The following is a 14103-nucleotide window of genomic DNA, read 5'->3' on the forward strand; positions in this document are numbered from 1 at the left end:
ACAGAAGCATTGTGAGAAACTTATTTCTGATATGTTCATTAAGCTAACAGAGTTAAACCATACTTTTGATTGCGCAATTCTGAACACTCTTTCTGTAGAAAATGCAAGTGGACATTCGGAGCACTAAGAGGGTAATAGTGGAAAAAGGAATATATTCAAATATAAACTACACAGTAGCATTCTGTGAAAATTCTTTCTGTTCTGTGCATTCAACTAACAGAGTTGAACCTTACTTTTGATTGAGCCGTTCTGAAACACTCTTTCTGTAGAAACTGCAATTGTACATGCTAAGCGCTAAGAGGCCTACATTGGGAAAAAGAATATCTTCAAATAAAAACTACACAGATGCATTCTGTGAAACTTATTTCTGATCTGTAATTTCAGTTAACAGAGATAAAACATATTTTTGATTGAGCAGTTATGAAACACTCTTTTTGTAGAAAATGCAAGTGGAGATTCGGAGCGCTAAGAGGGTAATAGTGGAAAAAGGAATGTCTTCAAATATAAACTACACAGAATCATTCGGTGAAACTTCTTTCTGATCTGTGCATTCAGCTAACAGAGTTAAACCATACTTTTGATTGAGCAGGTCTGAACACTCTTTCTGTAGAAAATGCAACTGGACATTTGGAGCGCTAAGAGCGTAGTAGTGGAAAAAGGAATATATTCAAATATAAACTACACAGAAGCATTCTGTGAAACTTCTTTCTGATCTGAGCATTCAGCTAACAGAGTTAAACCATACTTTTGATTGAGCAGTTTTGAAACACTCTGTCTGTAGAAAATGCAATTGGACATTCGTAGCGCTAAGTGGGTAATAGTGGAAAAAAGAATATGTTCAAATATAAACTACACAGAAGCATTGTATGAAACTTCTTTCTGTTCTGTGCATTCAACTAACAGAGTTGAACCTTACTTTTGATTTAGCCGTTCTGAAACACTCTTTCTGTAGAAACTTCAATTGGACATTCTGAGCGCTAGGAGGCCTATATTGGGAAAAAGAATGTCTACAAATAAAAACTACAGAGAAGAATTGTGTGAAACTTCTTTCCGTTCTGTTTGTTCAACTAAAAGAGTTGAACCTTAGTTTTGATTGAGCCGTTCTGAAACACTCTTTCTGTAGAAAATGCAAGTGGAGATTCGGAGCGCTAAGAGGGTAATAGTGGAAAAAGGAATGTCTCCAAATATAAACTACACAGAATCATTCTGTGAAACTTCTTTCTCATCTGTGCATTCAGCTAACAGAGTTAAACCATACTTTTGATTGAGCAGATCTGAACACTCTTTCTGTAGAAAATGCAACTGGACATTTGGAGCGCTAACAGCGTAGTAGTGGAAAAAGGAATATATTCAAATATAAACTACACAGAAGCATTCTGTGAAACTTCTTTCTGATCTGAGCATTCAGCTAACAGAGTTAAACCATACTTTTGATTGAGCAGTTTTGAAACACTCTGTCTGTAGAAAATGCAACTGGACATTCGTAGCGCTAAGTGGGTAATAGTGGAAAAAAGAATATGTTCAAATATAAACTACACAGAAGCATTGTATGAAACTTCTTTCTGTTCTGTGCATTCAACTAACAGAGTTGAACCTTACTTTTGATTGAGCCGTTCTGAAACACTCTTTCTGTAGAAACTGCAATTGGACATTCTGAGCGCTAGGAGGCCTATATTGGGAAAAAGAATGTCTACAAATAAAAACTACAGAGAAGAATTGTGTGAAACTTCTTTCTGTTCTGTTTGTTCAACTAAAAGATTTGAACCTTAATTTTGATTGAGCCGTTCTGAGAAACTCTTTCTGTAGAAAATGCAAGTGGAGATTCGGAGCGCTAAGAGTTTAATAGTGGAAAAAGGAATGTCTCTAAATATAAACTACACAGAATCATTCTGTGAAACTTTTTTCTGATCTGTGCATTCAGCTAACAGAGTTAAACCATACTTATGATAGAGCAGATCTGAACACTCTTTCTGTAGAAAATGCAACTGGACATTTGGAGCGCTAAGAGAGTACTAGTGGAAAAAGGAATATATTCAAATATAAACTACACAGAAGCATTCTGTGAAACTTCTTTCTGATCTGAGCATTCAGCTAACAGAGTTAAACAATACTTTTGATTGAGCAGTTTTGAAACACTCTGTCTGTAGAAAATGCAACTGGACATTCGTAGCGCTAAGTGGGTAATAGTGGAAAAAAGAATATGTTCAAATATAAACTACACAGAAGCATTGTATGAAACTTCTTTCTGTTCTGTGCATTCAACTAACAGAGTTGATCCTTACTTTGATTGAGCCTTTCTGAAACACTCTTTCTGTAGAAACTGCAATTGGACATTCTGAGCGCTAAGAGGCCTCTATTGGGAAAAATAATATCTTCAAATAAAAACTACACAGAAGCATTGTGTGAAACTTATTTCTGATATGTTCATTAAGCTAACAGAGTTAAAACATACTTTTGATTGCGCAGTTCTGAACACTCTTTCTGTAGAAAATGCAAGTGGACATTCGGAGCGCTAAGAGGGTAATAGTGGAAAAAGGAATATATTCAAATATAAACTACACAGTAGCATTCTGTGAAAATTCTTTCTGTTCTGTGCATTCAACTAACAGAGTTGAACCTTACTTTTGATTGAGCCGTTCTGAAACACTCTTTCTGTAGAAACTGCAATTGGACATGCTAAGCGCTATGAGGCCTACATTGGGAAAAAGAATATCTTCAAATAAAAACTACACAGATGCATTCTGTGAAACTTATTTCTGATCTGTAATTTCAGTTAACAGAGATAAAACATATTTTTGATTGAGCAGTTATGAAACACTCTTTTTGTAGAAAATGCAAGTGGAGATTCGGAGCGCTAAGAGGGTAATAGTGGAAAAAGGAATGTCTTCAAATATAAACTACACAGAATCATTCGGTGAAACTTCTTTCTGATGTGTGCATTCAGCTAACAGAGTTAAACCATACTTTTGATTGAGCAGGTCTGAACACTGTTTCTGTAGAAAATGCAACTGGACATTTGGAGCGCTAAGAGCGTAGTAGTGGAAAAAGGAATATATTCAAATATAAACTACACAGAAGCATTCTGTGAAACTTCTTTCTGATCTGAGCATTCAGCTAACAGAGTTAAATCATACTTTTGATTGAGCAGTTTTGAAAAACTCTGTCTGTAGAAAATGCAACTGGACATTCGTAGCGCTAAGTGGGTAATAGTGGAAAAAAGAATATGTTCAAATATAAACTACACAGAAGCATTGTATGAAACTACTTTCTGTTCTGTGCATTCAACTAACAGAGTTGAACCTTACTTTTGATTGAGCCGTTCTGAAACACTCTTTCTGTAGAAACTGCAATTGGACATTCTGAGCGCTAGGAGGCCTATATTGGGAAAAAGAATGTCTACAAATAAAAACTACAGAGAAGAATTGTGTGAAACTTCTTTCTGTTCTGTTTGTTCAACTAAAAGAGTTGAACCTTAGTTTTGATTGAGCCGTTCTGAAACACTCTTTCTGTAGAAAATGCAAGTGGAGATTCGGAGCGCTAAGAGGGTAATAGTGGAAAAAGGAATGTCTCCAAATATAAACTACACAGAATCATTGTGTGAAACTTCTTTCTGATCTGTGCATTCAGCTAACAGAGTTAAACCATACTTTTGATTGAGCAGATCTGAACACTCTTTCTGTAGAAAATGCAACTGGACATTTGGATCGCTAAGAGAGTAGTAGTGGAAAAAGGAATATATTCAAATATAAACTACACAGAAGCATTCTGTGAAACTTCATTCTGATCTGAGCATTCAGCTAACAGAGTTAAACCATACTTTTGATTGAGCAGTTTTGAAACACTCTGTCTGTAGAAAATGCAACTGGACATTCGTAGCGCTTTGTGGGTAATAGTGGAAAAAAGAATATGTTCAACTATAAACTACACAGAAGCATTGTATGAAACTTCTTTCTGTTCTGTGCATTCAACTAACAGAGTTGAACCTTACTTTTGATTGAGCCTTTCTGAATCACTCTTTCTGTAGAAACTGCAATTGGACATTCTGAGCGCTAAGAGGCCTATATTGGGAAAAATAATATCTTCAAATAAAAACTACACAGAAGCATTGTGTGAAACTTATTTCTGATATGTTCATTAAGCTAACAGAGTTAAACCATACTATTGATTGCGCAGTTCTGAACACTCTTTCTGTAGAAAATGCAACTGGACATTCGGAGCGCTAAGAGGGTAATAGTGGAAAAAGGAATATATACAAATATAAACTACACAGTAGCATTCTGTGAAAATTCTTTCTGTTCTGTGCATTCAACTAACAGAGTTGAACCTTACTTTTGATTCAGCCGTTCTGAAACACTCTTTCTGTAGAAACTGCAATTGGACATGCTAAGCGCTAAGAGGCCTACATTGGTAAAAAGAATATCTTCAAATAAAAACTACACAGATGCATTCTGTGAAACTTATTTCTGATCTGTAAATTCAGTTAACAGAGATAAAACATATTTTTGATTGAGCAGTTATGAAACACTCTTTTTGTAGAAAATGCAAGTGGAGATTCGGAGCGCTAAGAGGGTAACAGTGGAAAAAGGAATGTCTTCAAATATAAACTACACAGAATCATTCGGTGAAACTTCTTTCTGATCTGTGCATTCAGCAAACAGAGTTAAACCATACTTTTGATTGAGCAGGTCTGAACACTCTTTCTGTAGAAAATGCAACTGGACATTTGGAGCGCTAAGAGCGTAGTAGTGGAAAAAGGAATATATTCAAATATAAACTACACAGAAGCATTCTGTGAAACTTCTTTCTGATCTGAGCATTCAGCTAACAGAGTTAAACCATACTTTTGATTGAGCAGTTTTGAAACACTCTCTCTGTAGAAAATGCAACTGGACATTCGTAGCGCTAAGTGGGTAATAGTGGAAAAAAGAATATGTTCAAATATAAACTACACAGAAGCCTTGTATGAACCTTCTTTCTGTTCTGTGCATTCAACTAACTGAGTTTAACCTTACTTTTGATTGAGCCGTTCAGAAACACTCTTTCTGTAGAAACTTCAATTGGACATTCTGAGCGCTAGCAGGCCTATATTGGGAAAAAAAATGTCTACAAATAAAAACTACAGAGAAGAATTGTGTGAAACTTCTTTGTGTTCTGTTTGTTCAACTAAAAGAGTTGATCCTTAGTTTTGATTGAGCCGTTCTGAGAAACTCTTTCTGTAGAAAATGCAAGTGGATATTCGGAGCGCTAAGAATGTAATAGTGGAAAAAGGAATGTCTCCAAATATAAACTGCACAGAATCATTCTGTGAAACTTCTTTCTGATCTGTGCATTCAGCTAACAGAGTTAAACCATACTTTTGATTGAGGAGATCTGAACACTCTTTCTGTAGAAAATGCAACTGGACATTTGGAGCGCTAAGAGAGTACTAGTGGAAAAAGGAATATATTCAAATATAAACTACACAGAAGCATTCTGTGAAACTTCTTTCTGATCTGAGCATTCAGCTAACAGAGTTAAACCATACTTTTGATTGAGCAGTTTTGAAACACTCTGTCTGTAGAAAATGCAAATGGGCATTCGTAGCGCTAAGTGGGTAAGAGTGGAAAAAAGAATATGTTCAAATATAAACTACACAGAAGCATTGTATGAAACTTCTTTCTGTTCTGTGCATTCAACTAACAGAGTTGAACCTTACTTTTGATTGAGCCTTTCTGAAACACTCTTTCTGTAGAAACTGCAATTGGACATTCTGAGCGCTAAGAGGCCTCTATTGGGAAAAATAATATCTTCAAATAAAAACTACACAGAAGCATTGTGTGAAACTTATTTCTGATATGTTCATTAAGCTAACAGAGTTAAACAATACTTTTGATTGCGCAGTTCTGAACACTCTTTCTGTAGAAAATGCAAGTGGACATTCGGAGCGCTAAGAGGGTAATAGTGGAAAAAGGAATATATTCAAATATAAACTACACAGTAGCATTCTGTGAAAATTCTTTCTGTTCTGTGCATTCAACTAAGAGAGTTGAACCTTACTTTTGATTGAGCCGTTCTGAAACACTCTTTCTGTAGAAACTGCAATTGGACATGCTAAGCGCTAAGAGGCCTACATTGGGAAAAAGAATATCTTCAAATAAAAACTACACAGATGCATTCTGTGAAACTTATTTCTGATCTGTAAATTCAGTTAACAGAGATAAAACATATTTTTGATTGAGCAGATATGAAACACTCTTTTTGTAGAAAATGCAAGTGGAGATTCGGAGCGCTAAGAGGGTAATAGTGGAAAAAGGAATGTCTTCAAATATAAACTACACAGAATCATTCGGTGAAACTTCTTTCTGATCTGTGCATTCAGCTAACAGAGTTAAACCATACTTTTGATTGAGCAGATCTGAACACTCTTTCTGTAGAAAATGCAACTGGACATTTGGAGCGCTAAGAGCGTAGTAGTGGAAAAAGGAATATATTCAAATATAAACTACACAGAAGCATTCTGTGAAACTTCTTTCTGATCTGAGCATTCAGCTAACAGAGTTAAACCATACTTTTGATTGAGCAGTTTTGAAACACTCTGTCTGTAGAAAATGCAACTGGACATTCGTAGCGCTAAGTGGGTAATAGTGGAAAAAAGAATATGTTCAAATATAAACTACACAGAAGCATTGTATGAAACTTCTTTCTGTTCTGTGCATTCAACTAACAGAGTTGAACCTTACTTTTGATTGAGCCGTTCTGAAACACTCTTTCTGTAGAAACTGCAATTGGACATTCTGAGCGCTAGGAGGCCTATATTGGGAAAAAGAATGTCTACATATAAAAACTACACAGAAGAATTGTGTGAAACTTCTTTCTGTTCTGTTTGTTCAACTAAAAGAGTTGAACCTTAGTTTTGATTGAGCCGTTCTGAAACACTCTTTCTGTAGAAAATGCAAGTGGAGATTCGGAGCGCTAAGAGGGTAATAGTGGAAAAAGGAATGTCTCCAAATATAAACTACACAGAATCATTCTGTGAAACTTCTTTCTGATCTGTGCATTCAGCTAACAGAGTTAAACCATACTTTTGATTCAGCAGATCTGAACACTCTTTCTGTAGAAAATGCAACTGGACATTTGGAGCGCTAAGAGAGTAGTAGTGGAAAAAGGAATATATTCAAATATAAACTACACAGAAGCATTCTGTGAAACTTCTTTCTGATCTGAGCATTCAGCTAACAGAGTTAAACCATACTTTTGATTGAGCAGTTTTGAAACACTCTGTCTGTAGAAAATGCAACTGGACATTCGTAGCGCTAAGTGGGTAATAGTCGAGAAAAGAATATGTTCAAATATAAACTACACAGAAGCATTGTATGAAACTTCTTTCTGTTCTGTGCATTCAACTAACAGAGTTGAACCTTACTTTTGATTGAGCCTTTCTGAAACACTCTTTCTGTAGAAACTGCAATTGGACATTCTGAGCGCTAAGAGGCCTCTATTGGGAAAAATAATATCTTCAAATAAATACTACACAGAAGCATTGTGTGAAACTTATTTCTGATATGTTCATTAAGCTAACAGAGTTAAACCATACTTTTGATTCCGCAGTTCTGAACACTCTTTCTGTAGAAAATGCAAGTGGACATTCGTAGCGCTAAGAGGGTAATAGTGGAAAAAGGAATATATTCAAATATAAACTACACAGTAGCATTCTGTGAAAATTCTTTCTGTTCTGTGCATTCAACTAACAGAGTTGAACCTTACTTTTGATTGAGCCGTTCTGAAACACTCTTTCTGTAGAAACTGCAATTGGACATGCTAAGCGCTAAGAGGCCTACATTGGTAAAAAGAATATCTTCAAATAAAAACTACACAGATGCATTCTGTGAAACTTATTTCTGATCTGTAAATTCAGTTAACAGAGATAAAACATATTTTTGATTGAGCAGTTATGAAACACACTTTTTGTAGAAAATGCAAGTGGAGATTCGGAGCGCTAAGAGGGTAATAGTGGAAAAAGGAATGTCTTCAAATATAAACTACACAGAATCATTCTGTGAAACTTCTTTCTGATCTGTGCATTCAGCTAACAGAGTTAAACCATACTTTTGATTGAGCAGATCTGAACACTCTTTCTGTAGAAAATGCAACTGCACATTTGGAGCGCTAAGAGAGTACTAGTGGAAAAAGGAATATATTCAAGTATAAACTACACAGAAGCATTCTGTGAAACTTCTTTCGGATCTGAGCATTCAGCTAATAGAGTTAAACCATACTTTTGATTGAGCAGTTTTGAAACACTCTGTCTGTAGAAAATGCAACTGGACATTCGTAGCGCTAAGTGGGTAATAGTGGAGAAAAGAATATGTTCAAATATAAACTACACAGAAGCATTGTATGAAACTTCTTTCTGTTCTGTGCATTCAACTAACAGAGTTGAACCTTACCTTTGATTGAGCCTTTCTGAAACACTCTTTCTGTAGAAACTGCAATGGGACATTCTGAGCGCTAAGAGGCCTCTATTGGGAAAAATAATATCTTCAAATAAAAACTACACAGAAGCATTGTGTGAAACTTATTTCTGATATGTTCATTAATCTAACAGAGTTAAACCATACTTTTGATTGCGCAGTTCTGAACACTCTTTCTGTAGAAAATGCAAGTGGACATTCGGAGCGCTAAGAGGGTAATAGTGGAAAAAGGAATATATTCAAATATAAACTACACAGTAGCATTCTGTGAAAACACTTACTGTTCTGTGCATTCACCTAACAGAGTTGAACCTTACTTTTGATTGAGCCGTTCTGAAACACTCTTTCTGTAGAAACTGCAATTGGACATGCTAAGCGCTAAGAGGCCTACATTGGGAAAAAGAATATATTCAAATAAAAAATACACAGATGCATTCTGTGAAACTTATTTCTGATCTGTAAATTCAGTTAACAGAGATAAAACATATTTTTGATTGAGCAGTTATGAAACACTCTTTTTGTAGAAAATGCAAGTGGAGATTCGGAGCGCTAAGAGGGTAATAGTGGAAAAAGGAATGTCTTCAAATATAAACTACACAGAATCATTCGGTGAAACTTCTTTCTGATCTGTGCATTCAGCTAACAGAGTTAAACCATACTTTTGATTGAGCAGATCTGAACACTCTTTCTGTAGAAAATTCAACTGGACATTTGGAGCGCTAAGAGCGTAGTAGTGGAAAAAGGAATATATTCAAATATAAACTACACAGAAGCATTCTGTCAAACTTCTTTCTGATCTGAGCATTCAGCTAACAGAGTTAAACCATACTTTTGATTGAGCAGTTTTGAAACACTCTGTCTGTAGAAAATGCAACTGGACATTCGTAGCGCTAAGTGGGTAATAGTGGAAAAAAGAATATGTTCAAATATAAACTACACAGAAGCATTCTGTGAAACTTCTTTCTGTTCTGTGCATTCAACTAAGAGAGTTGAACCTTACTTTTGATTGAGCCGTTCTGAAACACTCTTTCTGTAGAAACTGCAATTGGACATTCTGAGCGCTAAGAGGCCTATATTGGGAAAAAGAATGTCTACAAATAAAAACTACACAGAAGAATTTTGTGAAACTTCTTTCTGTTCTGTTTGTTCAACTAAAAGAGTTGAACCTTAGTTTTGATTGAGCTGTTCTGAAACACTCTTTCAGTAGAAAGTGCAAGTGGAGATTCGGAGCGCTAAGAGGGTAATAGTGGAAAAAGGAATGTCTCCAAATATAAACTACACAGAATCATTCTGTGAAACTTCTTTCTGATCTGTGCATTCAGCTAACAGAGTTAAACCATACTTTTGATTGAGCAGATCTGAACACACTTTCTGTAGAAAATGCAACTGGACATTTGGAGCGCTAAGAGAGTAGTAGTGGAAAAAGGAATATATTCATATATAAACTACACAGAAGCATTCTGTGAAACTTCTTTCTGATCTGAGCATTCAGCTAATAGAGTTAAACCATACTTTTGATTGAGCAGTTTTGAAACACTCTGTCTGTAGAAAATGCAACTGGACATTCGTAGCGCTAAGTGGGTAATAGTGGAGAAAAGAATATGTTCAAATATAAACTACACAGAAGCATTGTATGAAACTTCTTTCTGTTCTGTGCATTCAACTAACAGAGTTGAACCTTACTTTTGATTGAGCCTTTCTGAAACACTCTTTCTGTAGAAACTGTAATTGGACATTCTGAGCGCTAAGAGGCCTCTATTGGGAAAAATAATATCTTCAAATAAAAACTACACAGAAGCATTGTGTGAAACTTATTTCTGATATGTTCATTAAGCTAACAGAGTTAAACCATACTTTTGATTGCGCAGTTCTGAACACTCTTTCTGTAGAAAATGCAAGTGGACATTCGGAGCGCTAAGAGGGTAATAGTGGAAAAAGGAATATATTCAAATATAAACTACACAGTAGCATTCTGTTAAAACTCTTACTGTTCTGTGCATTTAGCTAACAGAGTTGAACCTTACTTTTGATTGAGCCGTTCTGAAACACTCTTTCTGTAGAAACTGCAATTGGACATGCTAAGCGCTAAGAGGCCTACATTGGGAAAAAGAATATCTTCAAATAAAAACTACACAGATGCATTCTGTGAAACTTATTTCTGATCTGTATATTCAGTTAACAGAGATAAAACATATTTTTGATTGAGCAGTTATGAAACACTGTTTTTGTAGAAAATGCAAGTGGAGATTCGGAGCGCTAAGAGGGTAATAGTGGAAAAAGGAATGTCTACAAATATAAACTACACAGAATCATTCGGTGAAACTTCTTTCTGATCTGTGCATTCAGCTAACAGAGTTAAACCATACTTTTGATTGAGCAGATCTGAACACTCTTTCTGTAGAAAATGCAACTGGACATTTGGAGCGCTAAGAGCGTAGTAGTGGAAAAAGGAATATATTCAAATATAAACTACACAGAAGCATTCTGTGAAACTTCTTTCGGATCTGAGCATTCAGCTAACAGAGTTAAACCATACTTTTGATTGAGCAGTTTTGAAACACTCTGTCTGTAGAAAATGCAACTGGACATTCGTAACGCTAAGTGGGTAATAGTGGAAAAAACAATATGTTCAAATATAAACTACACAGAAGCATTCTGTGAAACTTCTTGCTGTTCTGTGCATTCAACTAACAGAGTTGAACCTTACTTTTGATTGAGCCGTTCTGAAACACTCTTTCTGTAGAAACTGCAATTGGACATTCTGAGCGCTAAGAGGCCTATATTGGGAAAAAGAATGCCTAAAAATAAAAACTACCCAGAAGAATTGTGTGAAACCTCTTTCTGTTCTGTTTGTTCAACTAAATGGGTTGAACCTTAGTTTTGATTGAGCCGTTCTGAAACACTCTTTCTGTAGAAAATGCAAGTGGAGATTCGGAGCGCTAAGAGGGTAATAGTGGAAAAAGGAATGTCTCCAAATATAAACTACACAGAATCATTCTGTGAAACTTCTTTCTGATCTGTGCATTCAGCTAACAGAATTAAACCATACTTTTGATTGAGCAGATCTGAACACTCTTTCTGTAGAAAATGCAACTGGACATTTGGAGCGCTAAGAGAGTAGTAGTGGAAAAAGGAATATATTCAAATATAAACTACACAGAAGCATTTTGTGAAACTTCTTTCTGATCTGAGCATTCAGCTAATAGAGTTAAACTATACTTTTTATTGAGCAGTTTTGAAACACTCTGTCTGTAGAAAATGCAACCGGACATTCGTAGCGCTAAGTGGGTAATAGTGGAGAAAAGAATATGTTCAAATATAAACTACACAGAACCATTGTATGAAACTACTTTCTGTTCTGTGCATTCAACTAACAGAGTTGAACCTTACTTTTGATTGAGCCTTTCTGAAATACTCTTTCTGTAGAAATTGCAATTGGACATTCTGAGCGCTAAGAGGCCTCTATTGGGAAAAATAATATCTTCAAATAAAAACTACACAGAAGCATTGTGTGAAACTTATTTCTGATATGTTCATTAAGCTAACAGAGTTAAACCATACTTTTGATTGCGCAGTTCTGAACACTCTTTCTGTAGAAAATGCAAGTGGACATTCGGAGCGCTAAGAGGGTAATAGTGGAAAAAGGAATATATTCAAATATAAACTACACAGTAGCATTCTGTGAAAACTCTTACTGTTCTGTGCATTCAGCTAACAGAGTTGAACCTTACTTTTGATTGAGCCGTTCTGAAACACTCTTTCTGTAGAAACTGCAATTGGACATGCTAAGCGCTAAGAGGCCTACATTGGGAAAAAGAATATCTTCAAATAAAAACTACACAGAAGCATTGTGTGAAACTTATTTCTGATATGTTCATTAAGCTAACAGACTTAAAACATACTTTTGATTGCGCAGTTCTGAACACTCTTTCTGTAGAAAATTCAAGTGGACATTCGGAGCGCTAAGAGGGTAATAGTGGAAAAAGGAATATATTCGAATATAAACTACACAGTAGCATTCTGTGAAAATACTTTCTGTTCTGTGCATTCAACTAACAGTGTTGAACCTTACTTTTGATTGAGCCGTTCTGAAACACTCTTTCTGTAGAAAGTGCAATTGGACATGCTAAGCGCTAAGAGGCCTACATTGGGAAAAAGAATATCTTCAAATAAAAACTACACAGATGCATTCTGTGAAACTTATTTCTGATCTGTAAATTCAGTTAACAGAGATAAAACATATTTTTGATTGAGCAGTTATGAAACACTCTTTTTGTAGAAAATGCAAGTGGAGATTCGGAGCGCTAAGAGGGTAATAGTGGAAAAAGGAATGTCTTCAAATATAAACTACACAGAATCATTCGGTGAAACTTTATTCTGATCTGTGCATTCAGCTAACAGAGTTAAACCATACTTTTGATTGAGCAGTTTTGAAACACTCTGTCTGTAGAAAATGCAACTGGACATTCGTAGCGCTAAGTGGGTAATAGTGGAAAAAAGAATATGTTCAAATATAAACTACACAGAAGCATTGTATGAAACTTCTTTCTGTTCTGTGCATTCAACTAACAGAGTTGAACCTTACTTTTGATTGAGCCGTTCTGAAACACTCTTTCTGTAGAAACTGCAATTGGACATTCTGAGCGCTAAGAAGCCTATATTGGGAAAAAGAATGTCTACAAATAAAAACTACACAGAAGAATTGTGTGAAACTTCTTTCTGTTCTGTTTGTTCAACTAAAAGAATTGAACCTTAGTTTTGATTGAGCCGTTCTGAAACACTCTTTCTGTAGAAAATGCAAGTGGAGATTCGGAGCGCTAAGAGGGTAATAGTGGAAAAAGGAGTGTCTCCAAATATAAACTACACAGAATCATTCTGTGAAACTTCTTTCTGATCTGTGCATTCAGCTAACAGAGTTAAACCATACTTTTGATTGAGCAGATCTGAACACTCTTTCTGTAGAAAATGCAACTGGACATTTGGTGCGCTAAGAGAGTAGTAGTGGAAAAAGGAATATATTCAAATATAAACTACACAGAAGCATTCTGTGAAACTTGTTTCGGATCTGAGCATTCAGCTAACAGAGTTAAACCATACTTTTGATTGATCAGTTTGAAACACTCTGTCTGTAGAAAATGCAACTGGACATTCCTAGCGCTAAGTGGGTAATAGTGGAAAAAAGAATATGTTCAAATATAAACTACACAGAAGCATTGTATGAAACTTCTTTCTGTTCTGTGCATTCAACTATCAGAGTTGAACCTTACTTTTGATTGAGTCTTTCTGAAACACTCTTTCTGTAGAAACTGCAATTGGACATTCTGAGCGCTAAGAGGCCTATATTGGGAAAAATAATATCTTCAAATAAAAACTACACAGAAGCATTGTGTGAAACTTATTTCTGATATGTTCATTAAGTTAACAGAGTTAAACCATACATTTGATTGCGCAGTTCTGAACACTCTTTCGGTAGAAAATGCAAGTGGACATTCGGAGCGCTAAGAGGGTAATAGTGGAAATAGGAATATATTCAAATATAAACTACACAGTAGCATTCTGTGAAAATTCTTTCTGTTCTGTGCATTCAACTAACAGAGTTGAACCTTACTTTTGATTGAGCCGTTCTGAAACACTCTTTCTGTAGCAACCGCAA

This window comes from Symphalangus syndactylus, chromosome 10 (genome assembly GCF_028878055.3).
Source record: "Symphalangus syndactylus isolate Jambi chromosome 10, NHGRI_mSymSyn1-v2.1_pri, whole genome shotgun sequence".
NCBI lineage: Eukaryota > Metazoa > Chordata > Mammalia > Primates > Hylobatidae > Symphalangus > Symphalangus syndactylus.